We start from the raw sequence: 20,816 nt of genomic DNA on the forward strand, positions 1-20,816 counted from the left end.
ATTACCATGTGCAAAGACACTGGTTCAAGCTCTTACTCCCCACCTGGAGTTGGTAAAGCAAACCTGCAGGTGTCTATCTTTCTCTCCCTCCTCCCTGTATCATTTTTGCTTTGTCCTATCAAGTAATAAAAATGGAAAGAAAAAGAAAGAGAGAAAAAAATAGCCACCATGAGCAGTGGACTCTTAATGCCAGCACTAAGCGAACCCCAGTGATAACCCTGGTGGAAAAAACAACAACAACCTTGGGAAATATAAAAACTTTGCACTGACTGAGAGTCAGAGAACTAGGGCTAATTAAAATGGTACTAGTCACATTTCTTGGTTAACCTTCTCCATCTTTGCCAAGTTTACACCTTAACAAAGAGTTAGTTTGGTGCTTTCCTATATGGATGTGTATGTATTGTTGGCAAAAGAACACTTACCTTATACATGTTCTAAACTGGAGGGCTAAAAAGGCACCATTTAGGTACACTAATGTAATCTAGAAAACATTTTATTGTAAAGAGAGCAGTGGCCTCCTGGCATGAGAAAATGGACTGTCTTCCAAACAATCACAGTCATTGTCCTCTGACTAGCTGAAGGTCACGAATATGTAGCATGTGATCTCCAGGGCATCAGATGGGTATTGTTCACAACACCAACAGCATTAAACAAGTGGAACTGCTTGGGATGAAAAAAGAGGATACCTAGTGGGCACCAAAGTGATCCAAGACTCTGAATAGAAATTCCCAAAGGAGGATGGATGGTAAGACACATCATCAAGGAGAGGTTGGTGGGGGTAAAAGTGGAACCAAACCCAGTGGTTTCAGTGGATTCCTATGACTTCGGTACTGTTGTTCTGTGACATTGCCCCAAGCCAGAGATGGGCAGAAGGCTCGATCTGAGACCTAAAGATCTTGAAAAAAGGGCTGACAAATAGCTCACTAGGATAGTGTGCTGCTTAGCCAAGCTCATGAGTCAGATTTGAGCCCAGCCACCACTGCTTTGGGGAAAGTTTTTGGTGCTGTTTCCTCTCTCTCTTTCTCTTTCTCTCCTATCTCAGTGTGTTTCTTTCTATATATGTATGAAAAAGTCACCACAGAATAATTAAGCCTCCATAATGACAAAAATGCATAATTCAATAACTAACTAAATAATAAAGATCTTGCAAATGAATCAGAATCAGAATAGTCATCATCTGTGTGTCAGTGGGCAGCTCCATCCAAATCCTTGGTCACCCTATTCAAGTCCTCCCTGGGAGCATTATTAAATGTCCTTAGATGATAGATTCACAACAGGGAAAGTATCCTCCTCTGGGAAATGAGAACTTCTGTGAAATCCACAGCACACCCCTAGGCTTGTGTTCAAGGAAACCTTCAGGAGAGAGACCACAGTGGAGAGCAGTATTGACCTAGATGACACACATACTGAATGATAGGGAAATTTCACAGTACACTTCCTGGTTGGTTTGGGTTTTTTTGTTTGTTTGTTTGTTTTAAGTTGAGAAAAAAAAACCTGAAAAAACTGCCTGAACACATGGGACCAAATGAAAACAAAAATCCCATTTGGCAAACTGCCTGGTCCCGCTGCAGTGAGCAGCTCCATTTTCTTCCTGCATCCTTGGATGTCCTCTGCTGGAGAAAGTATGAACTACATCACTAGTAAACGGTCCTGCTTGGATTTCTGAAGGATTGGTGTTCCAGAATTGAAAAGAGGAGGCACTATAAAAGAAATCCAGCTATTTCTCCCCCTGGCATTTCTCCCAGTGAGAATAGTAAGCCAGAAGGGAAACAAACTGATCCAAAGGCAGCATTCAGCCCCTGAGAAACACTGTCTGATATACAGTAAATTTTGCCAGTAAATCTCTTGGCACTGGGGAGTTATGTTACCCCTGCTCCCCAATTTCCTTACCTTAACCCATTTCACCTGTATGGGGTTGCCAGTCAGTGTCCTCAGGGTTAACTGCTGAGCTCAGAACTTGGACCAGGTGATTTCAAAGTATCTTCTATTGAGGGAGCTAAAGTTTACATGCTGATCCATGATTGTATCTGCAGAGAAAGAGAACAGCAGGAAAAAATGCTGACTTTGCATTGAGTGGGAAGCAAAGACAATCAGTAGGAAAACATCCAGAGCCAGAGAATCCCAGCTGCAACTTGGAGTCTCTCCCCCCATACTCCTATCTCTCCTCCCTATGCTCCCTAACTTTAGGGTTCTGGACATTGTCGCCTAGTCAGGTAAATGCTACCACATCTCCTAGCCAGCTAAAGCCAAACCCACCATTTGTTTTCATGAACCTGGTCTTTCCTGTACACCTCCATCCCTGGAGGTGCTGTGGGGACTGGACTCCCTAGGCTGATGGTTCTGTCTGGAGGGTGTAGGCAGTGGCCTGGAGCACCACCTGTCCCCGAATGTCCTTGGCAGGAATACTGACAACTGCAGTGTTGTGCTTGTTCCAGGCTGGGCCGAAAGATCCTGGTGTCATCCCCAGAGCATTCACAGGCCTGGGCCAGCCCTCAACTGATAGCATCAGCATATAGCTCAGTCTGCTGGCCCCAGGACTCCTGCCAACTTTCCATCCTACACCTTTCTGCATCAGTCCAGTAGTGTAGGCTCCAAAGGCAGCCTTCAAGATGGACACCATGTGGCATGAGGCTCTACCCATGGAAATCCAAGGTTCAGGACGCCAAGGGCGACCAAATTCCAAACTGCCACAACTGTGAACAGACCCAGAAGAGCAGACATGTGTGCGCAGTGTGACATCACTCCCATCTTGCAGGGCAACGGGACTTTTGCTGGGGGGTGGGGGGGGAGGTGCTGGGGAAGAGTCAAGCAGCATTTTTAAACCTTTGGTATAAAGACCTGCACCTGAGGCTACTATTCTGGGCTGAAAGTGCTTTCTGCCCACCCCACCCCCAAGAGCTATCCTCTCTCTTCCCAGGCCCCTGACTCCTGACATCTGAACCCTCCCACAAACTCCATGATGCTGGGGAGGAAAAAAATTTATTGCCTCTGCACCTCAATCTCTTCCCCTAGATTCTCAAAAACCTCTGAGTGGAAGTATTAGAGGATATGATCACAGATGGCCCCTTTACCCTCCCCCAGGATGATACCTAAATTGGGGATCCCCTTCTTACCTCCCAATTAGAATGCTGGCACCCCTGAATGGCCAGCAGTGACTGGACCCCACCTGCATAGTCTGATTTGACTCCCCTCTGTAGGGGAAGCTGGCCTTCATCCATATACAACTTTAACCTCCTGCTATTAACTCCATGATGCTGGGGAGGAAAAAGGAAAAAAAAAAAAACCGTTTACTCCCTCTGCACATCAATCTCTTCCCCTAGGTTCTCAAAACCCCTGAGTGGAAGTATTAAAGGATATGATCACAAATGGCCCCTTTGCCTCCCCCCCCCTCCCAGGATGATGCCTGAATTGGGGATCTCCTTCTTACCTCTCAACTAGAAAGGCAGCCTCGAACTCCAAAGAGGTGTTCAGGATCTGGGGCAGGAGTACCAAAGTCAGGGCTAGGACACGGTTCCGCTGGATCATCTCAAAACCTTCACCTTCCTCACCCCTCCGAGGGCGACTGAAAATCTCTGTCTTCTGTAGAGGTGTCCAAAATCGCACCCCACACTAGGTGGGAGCTCAACTGCCAGGTGCCTTCAGGACAATGATTCTTGTTGGGCTGCTCTAAGTCAGTGGGTACAAGAACCCCACCAAAGCAGGCTTCCTTCTTCCTCAACTCGGTTGAAGTAGAGTTCTGAAGCAAAGGTGGTATAAATAAAGCCAGAGACTCACTCACTGCACCAATCAGGGACTCGGTCCTGTCTGGGCACTGGCTGCGCAGCTGCCCGGAGGTGGCGTTGGGGACAAGAGCAAGGCACAGGCGCGCCACCCGCCCCAAGCAGTGGTGCAGGGCCTCTGCACCGCCGGCTGCTGCAGCCCGGCAGCCGCCAGCACTGCTGATTTGGACCGAGTGGTGGAGAGGGGGTGGAGGGCCCCGCAGCCGCCTGGGCTCCAACCGCTCCTGCGCAAGGAGACAGGGGAAACCAGCAGCTGGGGCTGGCGCACCAAGCTGAGGCATTTGATGGGATGGCTCAGGGAGGGCAGGAGAAGCCCTGAGTCAGCACTGGTGCATTGCGAGTTGGGCCCAGGAGCACACCACCCTATCCCTGCCCCCCCAACCCTGCTCTTCAGGCTCACCCCCACCTAGCTGGACTCCAACCTCATTTTTCCCCCTGGACTATAATGCGCCCTATTCTGTGGGGATGGAAAGAGAGAATTCTTTTAAAAGACCACCTTGGTCCAACACTCCGCCACCCCTCCCCCATGCATTACAGTGGGGTCAAATACAAGGCCATGGAAATTGGACCCTCTTTGATTCCCTCCGTTCCTGTAGCTGGAGGCTAGTGGGTTTGCCTGGGGACAATAGAAGTGTAAGGTGGTTCCCCAGAAAACCTGGGGAGGTCTCAGCCCCTACTCTATTTGTCCCTTCCAGAGGATCTCCAGTTCCTTCAGCTGTTTCTTCCTAGATTGCCTTGATGTGGTCATTTTGAAAGGACAATTCCTACCTGAACCAAGTAGGCTCAGAGAAGTCTCTCATACTGAATGCATGTGGCTCACTTCACAAGCCTTGGGGAAGGCTTGTGGCTCAGGGACATATGGCTCAGGAGTCACCCCTTTGCCTGCTCCCACACTCCAACACAGTGGTGACGTTCCTGTCTCACTTGATCTGTCCATAAGTGACTAGAGACTACCACATGTGGAAATAGCTGCTGGGAGCCCAATGGTGGTTTTGTTGACACTGACAAGAGGCCTCTCTTCCTTGGCTGATTCCAAATAGAGAAGAATTAATTACAGATAGAAAGGATGATTATCACTTGGGTGGGCAGAGAGTCATGGAATGGGATATGCTTGTGCCTGGGCTGACTTTGTTCTCCCAGGGTGGCAACGCTACCAGCACCATGGAGGAAGAAAACTCATTTGTCCATCTGACAATTATAACAGCTTAGATTGTGTGTGTAGGGGCGGGGGGAGGGTGGTGTGGAGAGGGAAGAGGTTCCATCTTCAGTACCATGCACTGCTGACCTCAAAAGACCTTAGTGTGTGGAATGCCAGGGACTCAGAGAGGTGCACAGGGCTAGACATCTGCCCAGTCCAAAGACATTCATCTGGGGATTTGAAATTTCTGTATTTCACTCAAAGGGTTCTACAAATACACCTCACAGATTTCTGAGAGGAGGTCAAAGATGGTTGAAACATACAGGGAATTTATTCTAAAAGAAAGGGGGTGGTGGTGAAATGAGATAAAGGGCTCTCATGAAGCCCATGGTGAGGACTGTAGACCTAGAGAAATAGGAAGACTCTCTTAACTTGGGGTCTTTTCCTGCCAACAGCATATGGTCAAAAGCCCTAGAAAATATTTGTCTAGGAGCCCCTGTGGCCCCCATATACTCAGATAGGGTTTGATCAGAGCACTTCTTATGCCCCAAGGAGCTGTGTCTTCTGCAGAGTTACCTAAGAATTAGCCTGCCCATCTACATAGAGAACCAGAGCACAATGCAGACACCTATGGAGGTCATGGCTCTGTGCCAGCATTAGTCCAGTTACTCTTTCAGGGGCTTGCTTGTATCATTTCTGCTGCATTCCCTTTGAGCTGATTTATTGTGAGAACTGAAGTTTTTTTTTTTTTTTCCCTTTTGGCTTTGGAGGGAAGTAGTGAAGCCCTTCCAGTGTCTGGGGCCACCTAGGCAGATACCACCTGGAGTCCTGCATGACATCACTTCTCAGTGCAGACCCAGATCTAAGCACCACATGCCTGGGAGTGCCATGCCAGCAGTGCCAGCCTGTGAGCTCCTCCAGCCTGCACCTAATGTGGCAGAGCCTAAGTTTGGGGTGGCCTTTTGCATAGGTGGGGGGAGGAGTCTTGTCCTAGAGCCCAGGCATTGGGGCTCCTTGTGAATTTTCTCTAGGAAGTGCTTCTACCCAGATTGTGCTTTCTGTGGATTCAGTGCAGTCCTCATCTCTATGATGAGCCCTTTATTGTCACCCCTTCCCCCCAAAAAATTGCCTGGCACACTGCATATTATCATTCAACACAGACTCCAGACACTGAAGAGAGTTTATCTGTTAGTGAATGCTGCAGCCTCTGTCCTGAGGCTGCAGATCACTGCTTTGAGTTTCCCTCCAAATCCCCAAAGCAGGATCCCCCCATATAGCAAAGGCTGCATCTGTGACTTCAGGACTCAAACCAGACTGCAAAGATGAGGATAGAGATCAGACCCCAATTCTCTAACCCAGTTGCACAGGGCTTAAAGAGCTAGTTAACTAGACAGGAAGCCAAGGACTAAACTCATTAGTAAGTCACTTACCCCCACCCCCAACTGTAGGAGAGAGAAACCAACCCAAAGTAAGGTCTTGACTATGTTTGGATTCTACCTGGGGCTTTGAGCTCCCCAATGGGGGCTGACCAGAGATTGGGCATCCCTTTCTCTGTCTCCTCTCCTCCCTCCCCCATTGCTGCACCTCCTCCCTTAGCGCTGTGCTGCGGTCTGGGTCTGCAGTCACTTGAAGGAGAAAGATTTCGCAGTACGGCATTCTTAAAGCTGCAGTGTCCAAATTCTCCTTCAAACCCCAATGTGTCACCAGATAATGAGCTCACTTACTGGAGTCCTTTGCAAATGGCAGGTGGGCAAAAAGATGGGGGGGATTCAGGGGATTGGAGAAGCTGGCTGGGGAGGTGGGGATCAGAGACTCAGACTCTAGAAAGGGTAAAGAGAGACAGATGGCATTGGAGAGAGCCTCTGCAATTTGGCCAGACTGAGGGACTGCAGCAAGGCTGCAGTGGAGCAGAATTTCTTTTTAATCATACCCCCCCACACACACATTCACACACACATTTCCTCCCCAAACATATCTATTTCAACTTAATTAACATGTAAAGTGCACAAATACAGCCTACATGAGAAAGAAACCCATTTACGAAAATAACAATCTGAACAGCGTTTTCAAACAATTTTGAATATTCTCACTCCCACAAGCAACTGGCTCTGCTCCACCTATAATGGGCTGAGCTGTAAAACCTTGGGGGAGGGGGAGATGGGGAACCCTGGATAAACTTCAGCCAGCCTGGAGTTTCTGTAAAGTGCAGAAAGAGTGATGACCTTTTCTCAGAGGAGAAAGCTCTTCTGAAAACCCAAGGAAATGGGAGTTTATGGCTGGTTGTCTTCAGCTGGTTGTCTTAAGAACATGTAAAACAAGCAGATCCAGCACCCAGATACCAACACACCCCTCCCTGGAAGTTACCTCTTACTTCTCTTTTCTCTCATCTTGGCTCAGCCACTGCTGTCCTGCCAGAATGCCGGCAAGTTGCAGACTGCTGCTGGGGAGGCAGGGCCCAAAATAAGAAGTGTCAGCTGGGTCCCTGCACCAGATGCTGCTGCCAGGAGCCAATGCTGCAGGCAAGGAGTGTGTGTGTGTGTGTGTGTGTGGGGGGGGGGATGGTGGTTCTCCCTCCCCCTGGTTTTATTTAAACCCCTTCTTCTTCTAGCGTTTGCCATTTAAACCCCTGACACTGCAAGATGCCTGCTCTTATAGAGACTTGGAAAGTCTCCAAAGAACCTACACACACACACACACACACACACACACACACACACCTACCAGAAATTCCTTCTTCAACCAAGTAGTGCAGAAGGTGAGACTTGTTCAGAAGTTTGAGGACTGCAGTCTAATGCCAAGAAAGAACAGAGACAATAAGTGATGGTTGGTTTTGCTTCATGCAGGTTGATCCCATTACTTCATTAAAAGAAAAAAAAAAAAGGTGGTGAGGATCAGCAGAGACAGACCTAAATTTAGAACAATAAGAATATTTCTACCACCTACTGGAACATTTTTTAACAGTTTGGGAAATTGCTTTTTTTTTTTTTTTGCTTTCCTTTCCTTTTAGAGAATCCCCAATTAAAAAAAAAAACATGCACATGAAATGTATAAGATAGTCCACAGAGTGTAAATTTTGAAATGATGCATTCATGGTTACTAAAGCTTTCTCCCCCTCTTTCTTGATTGCTAGTTAATATTACTTAAGATAGAGAAAGGGATCTAATTGGGGGAAATTACAAAGTGCTCAAATTAAAAGTGCTCAAATGCAGATATGGTTAAAATAGCACATCCCATTATAGTCCTTAAGAAATAACACAGAATCCATAAACCAAGTAGTAGTAGAGGGTGAGGGAAGAAGTGTGGTTTCCCAGACTTTGGAAATAACTCTGTGCGTGTGTGTGTGTGTGTGTGTGTGTGTGTGTGTGTGTGTGTGTACGCACGCGTACACTTGTGTATAAAAGTCCTTTTCTAAATAAATTGTGCAGAAAGACCAAGAGCATCAGTATCATTCAGATCTCATTATTAGAGTGAGATTTGGTGTGTGACTTGCTTCTAAACAGGCTGGGAGGTATGTTTTAGGGTGGGGGGAGAATCTACTGCCATGTCCTGCCTGGGACATATGCTGCCAGGCTGCTGCAGTGCATCAAGGCCACTGTGGGGACTGCAGTACAGTGGCCACTCTCACCTGCCTTCTTGGTTCTCAGGCTTGGACCAATATGTTGGGTTGTCTGCTAGTATATTCCCTAATATACTAGCAGACATGCTGAGAACAGGTCATGGTCCAACTATTGGCACTTGCTCCCTTTGTGCTGCGTTCCCACCTGCAGAGAAGGGTTGGGGAGACAATGCAAGGAGTATCATAGGGGAAAGGGTCCAAGAGATCTGAGACCCAAGAAATCATAAAATCATTCAAGCTCACCCAATTAGAAGATAACAAACCTTGATGAGACTTTGGGTCTTCAGGGTCTCTGTCTTATGATCTTCCCACTGAGGTGAATCCACTGCCTCTGCCACTTCCTCAAATGACCTTGAAGTTTACTTCTCTGCTCTTCTTCTTCTTCTTTTTTTTTTTTAAATTTATTTCTTTATTGGGGAATTAATGTTTTACATTCAACAGTAAATACAATAGTTTGTACATGCATAGCATTCCCCAGTTTCCCATTTAACAATACAACCCCCACTATGTCATTTATCATCCTTCATGGACCTGTATTCTCCCCACCCACCCACTCCTACCCCAGAGTCTTTTACTTTGGTGCAATATGCCAATTCCATTTCAGGTTCTACTTGTGTTTTCTTTTCTGATCTTGTTTTTCAACTTCTGCCTGAGAGTGAGATCATCCCATATTCATCCTTCTGTTTCTGACTTATTTCACTCAACATGAATTTTTCAAGGTCCATCCAAGATTGGCTGAAAATGGTGAAGTCACCATTTTTTACAGCTGAGTAGTATTCCTTTGTGTATATAGACCACAACTTGCTCAGCCACTCATCTGTTGTTGGACACCTGGGTTGCTTCCAGGTTTTGGCTATTACAAATTGTACTGCCAAGAACATATGTGTACACAGATCTTTTTGGATTCCTTAGGATATATATTTGGGTTCCTTAGGATATATCCCCAGGAGTGGAATTGCAGGGTTGTAGGGTAGATCCATTTCTAGCCTTCTGAGAGTTCTCCAGACTGTTCTCCACAGAGGTTGGACCAATTTACATTCCCACCAGCAGTGCAGGAGGGTTCCTTTGACCCCACACCCTCTCCAGCATTTGCTGCTGTTACCTTTTTTGATGTATGACATTCTCACAGGAGTGAAGTGGTATCTCATTGTTGTCTTTATTTGCATTTCTCTGACAATCAGAGACTTGGAGCATTTTTTCATGTGTTTCTCGGTGTTTTGGATCTCTTCTGTGGTGAATATTCTGTCCAAGTCCTCCCCCCATTTTTGGATGGGGTTATTTGTTGTCTTGTTGAGTCTGGCAAGCTCTTTATATATGTTGGTTATTAAACTCTTATCTGATGTATGGCATGTAAAGATCTTCTCCCATTCTGTGAGGGGTCTCTTGGTTTGGGTAGTGGTTTCTTTTGCTGTGAAGAAGCTTTTTAATTTGATGTAGTCCCATAGGTTTATACTTGCCTTAGTCTTCTTTGTAATTGGATTCATTTCATTGAAAATGTCTTTAAAATTTATGTGGAAAAGAGTTCTGCCAATATTTTCCTCTAAGTATTTGATAGTTTGTGGTCTAACATCCAAGTCCTTGATCCACTTGGAATTTACTTTTGTATTCGGTGAAATACAGTGATTCAGTTTCATTCTTTTGCATGTTTCAACCCATTGTTTCCAGCACCATTTGTTGAAGAGACTCTGCTTTCCCCATGTAATAGTCTGGGCACCTTTGTCAAAGATTAGATGTCCATAGGTGTGGGGCTTCATTTCTGGGCTCTCAATTCTATTCCACTGGTCAGTGTGTCTATTCATGTTCTAGTACCAAGCAGTTTTGATGACAATGGCCCTATAATACAGTTTGAGATCTGGGAGTGTGATGCCTCTGGTTCTGTTCTTTTTTCTTAAGATTGTTTTGGCAATTCTAGGTCTTTTCTGGTTCCAGATAAACATTTGTAGCATTTGTTCTATTCTCCTAAAAAATGTGCTTGGGATCTTGATGGGGATAGCGTTAAATTTGTAGATGGCTCTGGGTAATATATTCATTTTGATGATGTTAATTTTTCCAACCCATGAACATGGAATATCTTTCCACTTCTTTGTGTCTTTTTCAATTTCCTTGAGTAGTGACTCATAATTTTCAGTATACAAGTCTTTCACTTCTTTGGTTAGGTTTATTCCTAGATATTTTATTGTTTTTGTTGCTATAGTAAAAGGAACTGATTTCTGGATTTCAGTTTCTTCTAACTTAGTGTGTGCATAGAGGAATGACACTGACTTTTGAATATTAATTTTATAGCCTGACACATTACTGTATTGCCTGATGATTTCTAAAAGCTTCTTGCTGGATTCCTTAGGTTTTTCCATGTATACTATCATGTCATCTGCAAATAAGGAGAGTTTGACTTCTTCTCTTCCAATCTGTATGCCTTTAATTCCTTGCTCCTGCCTGATTGCTATGGCAAGAACTTCCAACACTATGTTGAATAGTAATGGTGATAGTGGGCAGCCCTGTCTAGTACCTGATCTGAGGAGAAATGCTTACAGTTTTTCACCATTGAGTATGATGTTGGCTGTAGGTTTGCTATATATAGACTCCACTATCTTCAGGAATTTTCCATCTATTCCCTTTTTTTGTAGTGTTTTGATCATAAAGGGATGTTGTATTTTGTCAAAGGCTTTCTCTGCATCTATTGATATGACCATGTGGTTTTTGGTCTTGCTTTTGTTGATGTGGTGGATCACATTGAATGATTTACGTATATTAAACCAACCTTGCATGCTTGGGATAAACCCCACTTGGTCATGATGAACAATCTTTTTGATATACTATTGTATCCGGTTGGCTAGAATTTTGTTCAATATTTTTGCATCTATGTTCATCAGAGATATTGGTCTGTAGTTTTCTTTTTTGGTTGTGTCCCTGTCTGCTTTTGGTATCAGGGTGATGTTGGCTTCATAGAAGGTTGGCAGGGAGTATTCCAGTGTCTTCAATCTTCTGGAAGACTTTTAAAAGTAGAGGTATTAGTTCTTCTTTGAAAGTTTTGTAGAATTCATTTGTAAAACCATCTGGTCCAGGACTTTTATTTTTGGGAAGATTTTTGATAACTGTTTCAATTTCATTAGCTGTGATGGGCCTGTTCATGTTATCCACTTCCTCTTTACTTAGTTTTGGAAGTTGGTAGGTATATAGGAAATCGTCCATTTCTTCCAGGTTCTCTAGCTTGGTGGCATATAGTTGTTCATAGAAGCCTCACATGATATGTTGAATTTCTGCAGTTTCTGTTGTGATATCTCCTCTTTCATTTACTATCCGATTTATTTGGGTCTTTTTTGTTTTTTTGTTTTGTGAGTCTGGCTAAAGGTTTGTTGATTTTGTTTACTCTTTCGAAGAACCAAAATTTACTTTTGTTGATCTTTTGTATGGTTTTCCTATTCTCAATGTTATTTATTTCTGTCCTAACTTTAGTGATTTCTGTCCTTCTGGTTGCTTTGGGGTTCCTTTGTTGTTCTTCTTCTAGGTCTTTAAGATGTGCAATCAGGCTGTTTATTTGTGCTTTTTCTTGTTTCCTAATGTGTGCTTGTATAGCTATGAACTTCCCTCTTAGGACTGCTTTAGCTGTGTCCCAAATATTTTGATAGCTTGTGTCTTCATTTTCATTGAATTCTCGAAACATTTTGATTTCTTCCTTGATTTCCTCTTTGACCCAGAAGTTGTTAAGAAGTGTACTGTTGAGCTTCCACATTTTGGGACTGTTACTAATCTTTTGTTGATTGGTAAGTGTTAGTTTAGTTCCACTGTGGTCTGAGAAGATGCTTGGGATGATTTCAATGCTCTTGATTTGCCTGATGCTGTCTTTGTGGCCTAACATATGGTCTATCCTTGAGAATGATCCATGTGGATTTGAGTAAAATGTGTATTCCAGTTTCTTGGGATGAATGACTCTGAAAATATTCAATAGCTTTAGTTTATCTATCTCTTCATTTTGCTCCCTTATGTCTTTATTGATTTTCTTCCTGGATGATCTGTCAAGTTGAGAGAGTGGGGTGTTGAAGTCCCCTACTATGATTGTGTTACTGTTAATATATTGCTGTAACTCTTTCAGTAGAAGTTTGATGTATTTAGATGGCTTCTCATTGGGTACATAGATGTTAATAATTGTTAAGTCCTCTTGATTGATCCTCTGAGCATTAAGTAGTGTCCATTCCTATCTTTTTTAATCTTATCTGTTTTAAAGTCTATCATGTCAGATATGAGAATAGCTGTTCCTGCCCTTTTTTGTGGGCCATTGGCTTGTATGATAGTTTTCCATCTTTTCACTTTAAGTCTGTGTTTTTCTTGTTGAGTCAGGTGGGTTTCCTGTAGACAGCATATTGTTGGGTTGTGTTTTCTGATCCATCTTCCTACTCTGTGTCTTTTAATAGGTCAATTCAGACCATTTACATTTATTGATATCAAAGACTGAAGATATTTTAATGCCATTCTTGTAGAGTTTTAGAGTGTTTTGATATATGTCCTATTTGTGGTGGTCTGGTTGTTTATAGGAGACCTTTCAGAACTTCTTTCAGGGCAGGCTTGGTGATGGTTGATTCCTTCAACTGTTGCTTGTCTGAGAAGGTTTTGATGCCTCCATCTAGTCTGAATGACAGTCTAGCAGGATATAGTATTCTTGGCTGAAAGCCTTTTTCATTGAGCACTCGATAGATATCTTGCCGTTCTCTTCTGGCCTGTAGTGTGCATGGAGAAGTCTGCTGCTAATCTTATGGGTTTTCCTTTGTAGGTGACTCTTTGTTTTTCTCTTGCAGCCTTCAGGATCCTTTCTTTATCTTTATTCCTTTCCATTCTAAGTATGATATGCCTTGTTGTCTTTAGGTCTGGGTTAATTCTTTTTGGGACCCTCTGGGCTTCTTGAATCTTTATGTCTTTGATGTTGTCTAGACTAGAGAAGTTTTCAGCTACTATGGCCTGGAAAATGCTTTCTTCCTCTCCTTTTCTTTCTTCCACTGGTATGCCAATAATGCGTATATTGTTTCTTTTGAAGTCATCCCATAGGACTCTGTTGTTGTTTTCAGCATCTCTTAATCTCTTTTTGAGATCTCTTTTTTTTTTAGTTGACTCTAATTCATCCTCAATCTTGCTAATTCTGTCTTCAGCCTCATAGATTCTATTCTCTCTGCCCTCTACTGTTTTCTGGAGTTCATCTATTTTGTTGCCCTGCTCTATTTTGTTGCCCTGCTCTGATACTGTTTTAGCTTATTCAGCTAGTTGCATTCTTAGGTTAGCAATTTCAGCTTTCAGCTCTCTAATAACCATGAGATAATTAGTATTTTCTTCCGTATTCTCATTTGTTGTTCCTGCATTTCTGATTATAATTTTTTCAAATTCTTTACTCACTCCTGTTTTTATTTCCTTAGCTAATGTTTGGATGTTGAACTCGTTATTTTTTGCTTCACCCTCTGGAGGACTTTTAGCTGGACTCTTGTCCTGATTCGATTCTCCAATATTTTTTCTTGTTGTTTTAACCATTTTATATATTATGTTATGAGTTCCCTTTATCAGTACTTTTCAAATTATTGATCACTATTGCCTGGATTAACTTGTGTCTAAGTAAGTTAATTAAAGGGTTCACAGTAGTGGAAGTTAACAGTTGTTTCAATCCCTGAGTTGGAGCTTGGTGGTTTAAAAGCCTCTTTTTTTTTTTCTTCCCTGTAGGCTATGGGAGCCCGAGAGCTTTTAAACTATCAATAGGCTTCTTAGCTTAATCACTGACTCCTGACCAAGAGATAAAGCAGGGTATGGCAGAGATAATCCAGTGGTTATACAAAGAGACTTTCACAGCCCCTCAGCTATGTCACCAAGGTATAGGTCTTCTGAGTTTCCTGGTTAGATCTCTGTCCCCTGGTGTCCCTCCCTGTCGCTGCTCCAGATTCTGAGGGTAGTAGCAATGGAGACTCAGAGTTGCACTTGGTGAGTCTCTGGGGAGTCCTCTCCTCCCTTAAGCTGTCCCTTTGTTGGTGGAGCAGACTGGAGGTGGTGTCTCAACTGATAAACTGCTGAACTGCTAGCAGTCACTTAATCTCTCCTTAGGCTCCTCTCTCCTCTCTGTCACCAGCCACACATGTTTGTACTCACTGGTGATTTACTGGGTTCCTGTGGTCATTCTAGTCCTGTCTTGTTTTGGTCCCAGGTGGTCTCCTTTGGTATTCTTAGTTGATCCGGGAGAGGAGAGAAGAGGAGAGGAGAGGAGAGAAAGCCATCTGCTGCTCATAGCTCTGCCTCTGGAAGTCGAATCTCTGCTCTGCTTCTTAATTTCCCATCCTGAGAAGATACACAGATGTGGTCTAAGAAATTGTAACTCTCTGAAAGCAGGACAGATACCAGGTGGCTTTCATGTCACCAAAGTAAGACCATATATGCCAGGTTTAGAATCTAAAGCAAGTCTCTATCAGCCCCTCCTATTTTAAGACCTAGGAGATTGGGTGGTGGGAATTGTGTGGAATTGTACCTCTCCTACCCCATGGTTTTGTTAATCCTTTCTTAAATTAAAAAAAAAAAAAGACTTAGGATGTCATCTGAATTAGTTCCCATGGCTGCTGTAATACATTGTCACTTAATTTTTAGCTTAAAACAGAAATTTAGTGGTAAGGAGATGGCTTAGCACTAGTCCTGGGTTTGATCCCTGGCATAAAAATGAAAAAGACAAAATATTATTATTATAAATGGCATGATGATACACTTCTTTCTTTCTCTCTCTCTCCCTCTCTCTCTCTCTCTCTCTCTCTCACACACACACACACACACACACACACACACACACACACACACACACACACACTGTCTCACAGTTTTAGAGGTCAAAGTTTGCAATCTAGATGTTGGAGGTGGGTGGTGGTGTGCCCAGTAGAATACAGAAGTTACGGGGTCAGGCGGTGGCGCACCTGGTTAAACACACACTGCCAACACACAAGCCCCTGGTCCCCACCTGCAGGGGGAAAGCTTCACAAGTGGTGAAGCAGGGCTGCAGGTGTCTCTCTGTCTCTTTCCATTTCTATCTCCCCTTCCCCTCAATTTCTCTTTGTCTCCATCTAATAAAAAATAAAATTTTAAAAAAGAATACAGAAGTTACTATGTATGAGGACCTGGGTTCAAGTCCCAGATTCACTCCTATGGGGGTAAGGGGGGCATCAGGAACAGTGGAGAAGTCCTGCAGCTCTCTTCCTCCCTCGCTCCTCCCCTCCTGCTGTTTCTTTCTGTCTCCATCAGAGTAAAGAAAAAGAAAGAGAAAAGAAAAGGCAAGACTACACTTCCTGGAGCAGTGTAGTCATTACACAGGCACCAAGTCACAGTGATAACCCTGGTGACAATGTAAACTAATTAATTCATATGATGAATGAATAGGATTGTTGTGGAGGCTCATTGGGAGAATCCATGCCCCATCTCTCTCCTAGTGTTTGTCAGCATTACTTTAAATTCTTTGTCAGAAAAGAAAAGCTATCACTCCAATCTTTGTCTCTGTCTACCCTTTCCCCTTTTGTGTGTGCCTTTCTTTTCCCTTTTCATCTCTTCTTAAAACAAACAAAAAACCCATGTCCACACTAACTCAGGATGATCTCATTTAAAAATTCCTTACATTCATAATTTCAGCAAAAAGTTTCTTTTCTTTCTAACAATGTGACACATTTAACACTCCCAATGCAGATGTTTTGCTCTCTAAAGGTTCAGGGCCTTTTTATGAGTTAAGACATGTGGAACCTTCTGAGTCAGACAGTAATCTAAAGCTTCTCCCTCGGCAGCTCCACTCCTGGCCAGACAGAACTCCCATTCCATCCTACAAAAAGGATAGACACTGAGATCAATTCTACTGGTGATATATTTGATCAACTTCCAGGCAGAAAACCACCTCCAGGTTTAACCCAGTTTCCCTTCCTGTTGCTGAGCATACAAGAGACAGAGGGGTTGTCATGTATGAACTCTGCATAAGGTGGGCAATGAAAGCAGCTGAGAGTCAACCTGCCTTCCACCTGGTGTATGCAAAGTGCTTCTTGTGAGTAGAGGAGACTCAAAGAGGTTGTATGTGGGGGTTGTTTGTTTTCTTTAAGACCTAAGTTAACAGAATTATTTGCTGCATTTGAAGGGCTAAAAAGAAATCTCATGTGTTTTAGAACTTGCTCTTGAAAAAAGAAGAAAGGAGGGGGCTGGTTGATGGTACACAAATATGTCACAGTGACATTCCTTTCTGGATGAATACATCTTTTGCAATGACTTCCATCTCTTAGACCTTTTGTCTTATCTACTGAAACCCACCCTCACCCAAGAAGGATCAGGAGGGTAGCTTTTGCCTTCAATGCAAGGCACATGCTTTCTTCCCTGGAATTCTTGCATGGTATGTCGATGACTGTGCAATCATGTGGTGCCATTCTGCTCTGAGCAATGCCCAGGGAGGGCACAGAGATGACAGAGCCATACTTAGAGTGGATTTTCTTTTTCTTTTCTTTTCTTTTTTTTTTTATTGAATGCTGGGTATACTGTGAGAAATAGGTTGAACGTGGTGAGTCTTTTCCAATTGAATAATGGGAAACTGAGGAAATGAATCTTCCTATTAGACTCCCTCTTGTGAGGTAGAGCTTGGAAGAGGCACAGACTCAGTTTTTTGCCTCCCTGTTATTCCCTCCCTGTCTCCAGAAACCCTGCATTTTTCTGCCTCCAGGAGCCCGGCATTCCTTAAAACATTAAGCCACTACCCCTGCTCCACCCTGCATTCCTTGATACTATGGCCCATCCTTTTATTATCTATACATCAATCTTCTGCTTTGTCTAACAAATGACTTAAGGCCTCCTCCCTATCCCCCCACCCATTCTGCTCATTTAATATATTCTTTTCCTACCTTCAAGACTGTAGGATATTATTAATCCTACGGGATGCATTGGATCGACCTTCTCGTGGTGCATCCCACGAGTACCCATTCATTGGGGAAACTGACGATCCTTCCTAGCCGACTGAATCCACATGGATCCCAGTCACTTTCAAAGCCAGCAACAAGCAGCTCCTGACAGATTTCAACCTGACGCTGTTGACTGGCTACGGAAGAAGGGCAAACGCTAGAAGAAGAATTAATCCTACTAGTTAAACCCCTAGCAACAGTTGCTAAGGAAGTCCCTACCTTTCCCAGCCCCCTTTTACCTTTCTCTGCCCCTTTCCTAACCATGTATGGTATTGTCAAGCTACTTCCATTTCTGATTTGCCTCTTCCATTTTTCTGGGCTAGAGGAGTGTATGGGCTGATGGGGAGGCTGATGCTGGCAATTGCGGTTTGTGCCATGTGGCTTAACCAAGTGTGCTACCACCCAACTCTGGGGCGTTCAGATGAATAAAGATTGAATTGCCTTGCCACCACGAGTTTGGTTCCTGAGTCATCTGTCTCCCGTGTCTCTAGCCCGACAATTGAAGAAACGCTACTTTACACTATGGCATAGGTTTGAGAAGTCCTTCTTCAACTTCTTCAATGTAAGTTGTCACACCATGCTCATCATCAAAGTGTTGAAATCCTTCCATCACCATCTGTTGGGTCCCCTTCACCCCTTTAGTCCCTATGCCCTTCCCACTGGGAATTCAATTCTTCAGTCTGAATCCAAGGGATAGCTTTGTCTGTCCTCCTTTTTTTTTTTTTTTCTTTTCTCCTCTTTCTTTGCTTTTTCTTTCTTTCTTGGTTTTTTTTTTTGCCTGCACAACAAATCCACTGCTTCTTTCTTCCTTGTAATTTTCTTTCCTTTCCTGGCTTCTACTTTCCTTTTTGTTTTTTCTTTCTTTCACTCTTTCTTCTTCTTCTTTTTTTTTTTTTGGTAGGACAGATAGAAATGGAGGGGCTGGGTGGTGGCACACCTGGTTGAGTGCAGATACAACCTGCAAGAACTCAGTCCCCAGCCCCCACCTGCAGGAGGAAGCTTCGTGAGTGGTGAAGCAGGTTTGCAAGTCTGTCTCTCTCTTTCCATCCTCTCCTCCCCTCTTGATTTTTGGCTGTCTTTATCCAGTAAATAAATAAATAAATAAATAAATAAATAAAGCTAAGCAGGGAGAGAGAGAAAGAGAGACACCTGTAGACCTGCTTCACCGTTCATGAAGTTTCTCCCCTGCAGGTGGGGAATAGAGGCTCAAACCAGGCTTCTCATGCATGGTAGTGTGTGCACTTAACCAGGTACACCACTTGCCCAACTCATCCTGCTTTATTTCTTCATAGACTATATATGAGTATAATCATTCAATGCTTGTATTTCTCTTTCTGATTCATTTCAATTAGCATTTACAAGGTATTCCAACTCTGTCCATGCTATCTCAAGAGGCAAGATCTCATTTCCTTTTTTCTCAGAGATGAGTAATATTCCATTGTGTATCACTCACTCATCTGTTGTTGGGAACTTACATTGTCTCCATATCTTGACTACTGTAAGTGCACTGAAATGAAAATAGGCATGCATTTATCCTTTTGAATGAATGTTGTTATGTGAGCAGTAGAATTGCTGGATCATATGCTAAGTCTATTTTTAGCACTTAAGAATCCTCCGTACTTACTTCCAAAGAGACTGAACCAGTTTACATTCATAGCAACAATGTACAAGGTTTCCCTTTTCTCTATATCCTACCAACCTTTGTTGTTCCTAGTTTTTGTGATAAAAGGTCATTGTTGCAGGTAGGAGATGAACATACTTTATGTAAAGGAAGAACCCAGGCTGACAAGATATCTCACCTGGATAGTGCACTTGCTTTTTCAAGGACATGACACAGGTTGGAACCTGGCACCTACAACACTGAAGGAAGCTTTGGTGCTGTGGTGTCTTTCTGAAAAATCAACCTGGAGCAGTGAAGCTCCAGTGCTAACCAAAAATAGATGAATGGATATTTAAAAAGAGGAAGAAGTCTTTGACTCCAAATAATCCCTTTGTTCTTTCCTCTTGCTTCCTCAGCTACAAAATGACAATCTTCTCCTTTCCTGCTCTGCCTCTGGGTATACTTAAACAAATCCATGAATAATCAGATATCAGATTTGACAAGGTATGTACACATTTTTGTATGTAAACAAGTGGGTGTCCCACTTGTTTATTGAATACCCACTGTGTGTAAAGCAGTGGAGAGATAAAAACACTATTAATACAAAGGAGCCACAGGGGTATTTTGAGGTCCTGGTTACAAAATGAAAATACAAATAAACAAACAAACATCTTCATGCAAGAACATTTCCCTGGAGTTCTTGAAATTCCCACCTTGACCATGAAACCCTTTCACTCTGCCCACAGAACCTACCTCTCTTGGTCTATGATCAAATTCAAATGCCATCTTTTCAGGGAGTTCCTTCTTTTTTTAAACAGCAAAGGGCCAAGGATGTAGCTAGTGGTAGAACACATGCTTTGCATGTATGAGGCCTGTGTTTGATCCATGGTGTCACTCCAATAAAGTTTCACTGTTCATGACTGGAGCAGTAAGGATAAACAGAAATACTCAGAGCCTCCAGTTACAAATTAGAATAAAACTCACATTCCTCACCAAGGCTGATGAGGTCCTGTATCCCATCTCTGACAGCCAATTCTGGGGCTGTCTCTTGCACCATGTTCTCGCCATGCTGGCCTCATTTCAGTTCTTCAGGGATGCCAAGCCATCTCCTGCAACAGGACCTCTGGACATCCTGTTCTCTCTGCCTGGAACACTCTTCCCCCAGCTTATATAGCTGGCCTCACTCCCTCTGCTCCTAGTCACCCCTTAGAGAAGCCTTCTGAACAAGGCAGTGGTTTCACAGTAGCATTATTCACAACTTTGATTTCAATCCTTGTTTATTCCCTGTCTGCCTAGTACAGCCCCTGATGTGCAGAAGAATATAAGTTTCTTGAAAACAGGGACCTTGTTCACAGCTATGCTGCCCAGCCTGCCACAGTGGCATTTAACACTGGGTGATGGCATAAAGGGTACCTTGCCTGTTTTTCCTGGACTAGAAGAAGGAGCAAAGTGAAAAGCTGATGAAGGTAGATTATTCCCTGCTGTGATACTGTAGCCATGTGGGAGCTGCTCTCACTCTCCTGGCCCCTGATCAGGCCACTGCAGAGTCAGGCTGGGCAATGTAGAAAGCACTTGCTTCCTGGCAAAGCCAACAGGAAGGCAGTCTCTGTCCCAGGAGGTCCTGCTGACCATCACATTTCCACCAAAAGGGTGCTCCATCCTTTCCCAGGCTCAATGCAGGCTGCTTTAAAAAATTGGCTGGCGCAGAGAATTCTGGGGTGGCTGCCAGCACTTTTATCTTTTCATTTTATCTTCT

At 43.6% G+C, this 20,816-nt stretch overlaps 2 long non-coding RNA genes across 2 annotated transcripts in view; one reads left to right on the forward strand and one right to left on the reverse strand.

The window, feature by feature from the left end:
* LOC132541331 (uncharacterized) overlaps window positions 1-20,816 on the forward strand; it is a 43,104-nt gene that overhangs the window by 14,723 nt on the left and 7,565 nt on the right. The window contains exon 2 of the long non-coding RNA XR_009552503.1: window positions 19,477-19,564. This is a non-coding gene — a long non-coding RNA (uncharacterized LOC132541331). The remainder of the gene's footprint in view (window positions 1-19,476; window positions 19,565-20,816) is intronic.
* Window positions 1,980-3,729, reverse strand: LOC132541207 (uncharacterized). The gene is made up of 3 exons (XR_009552377.1): window positions 3,428-3,729; window positions 3,114-3,254; window positions 1,980-2,027 (listed from the first exon to the last, which is right to left on the reverse strand). It is a non-coding gene; the product is annotated as an uncharacterized LOC132541207 (long non-coding RNA).

Source organism: Erinaceus europaeus, chromosome 11 (assembly GCF_950295315.1).
Source record: "Erinaceus europaeus chromosome 11, mEriEur2.1, whole genome shotgun sequence".
NCBI classification, from domain to species: domain Eukaryota; kingdom Metazoa; phylum Chordata; class Mammalia; order Eulipotyphla; family Erinaceidae; genus Erinaceus; species Erinaceus europaeus.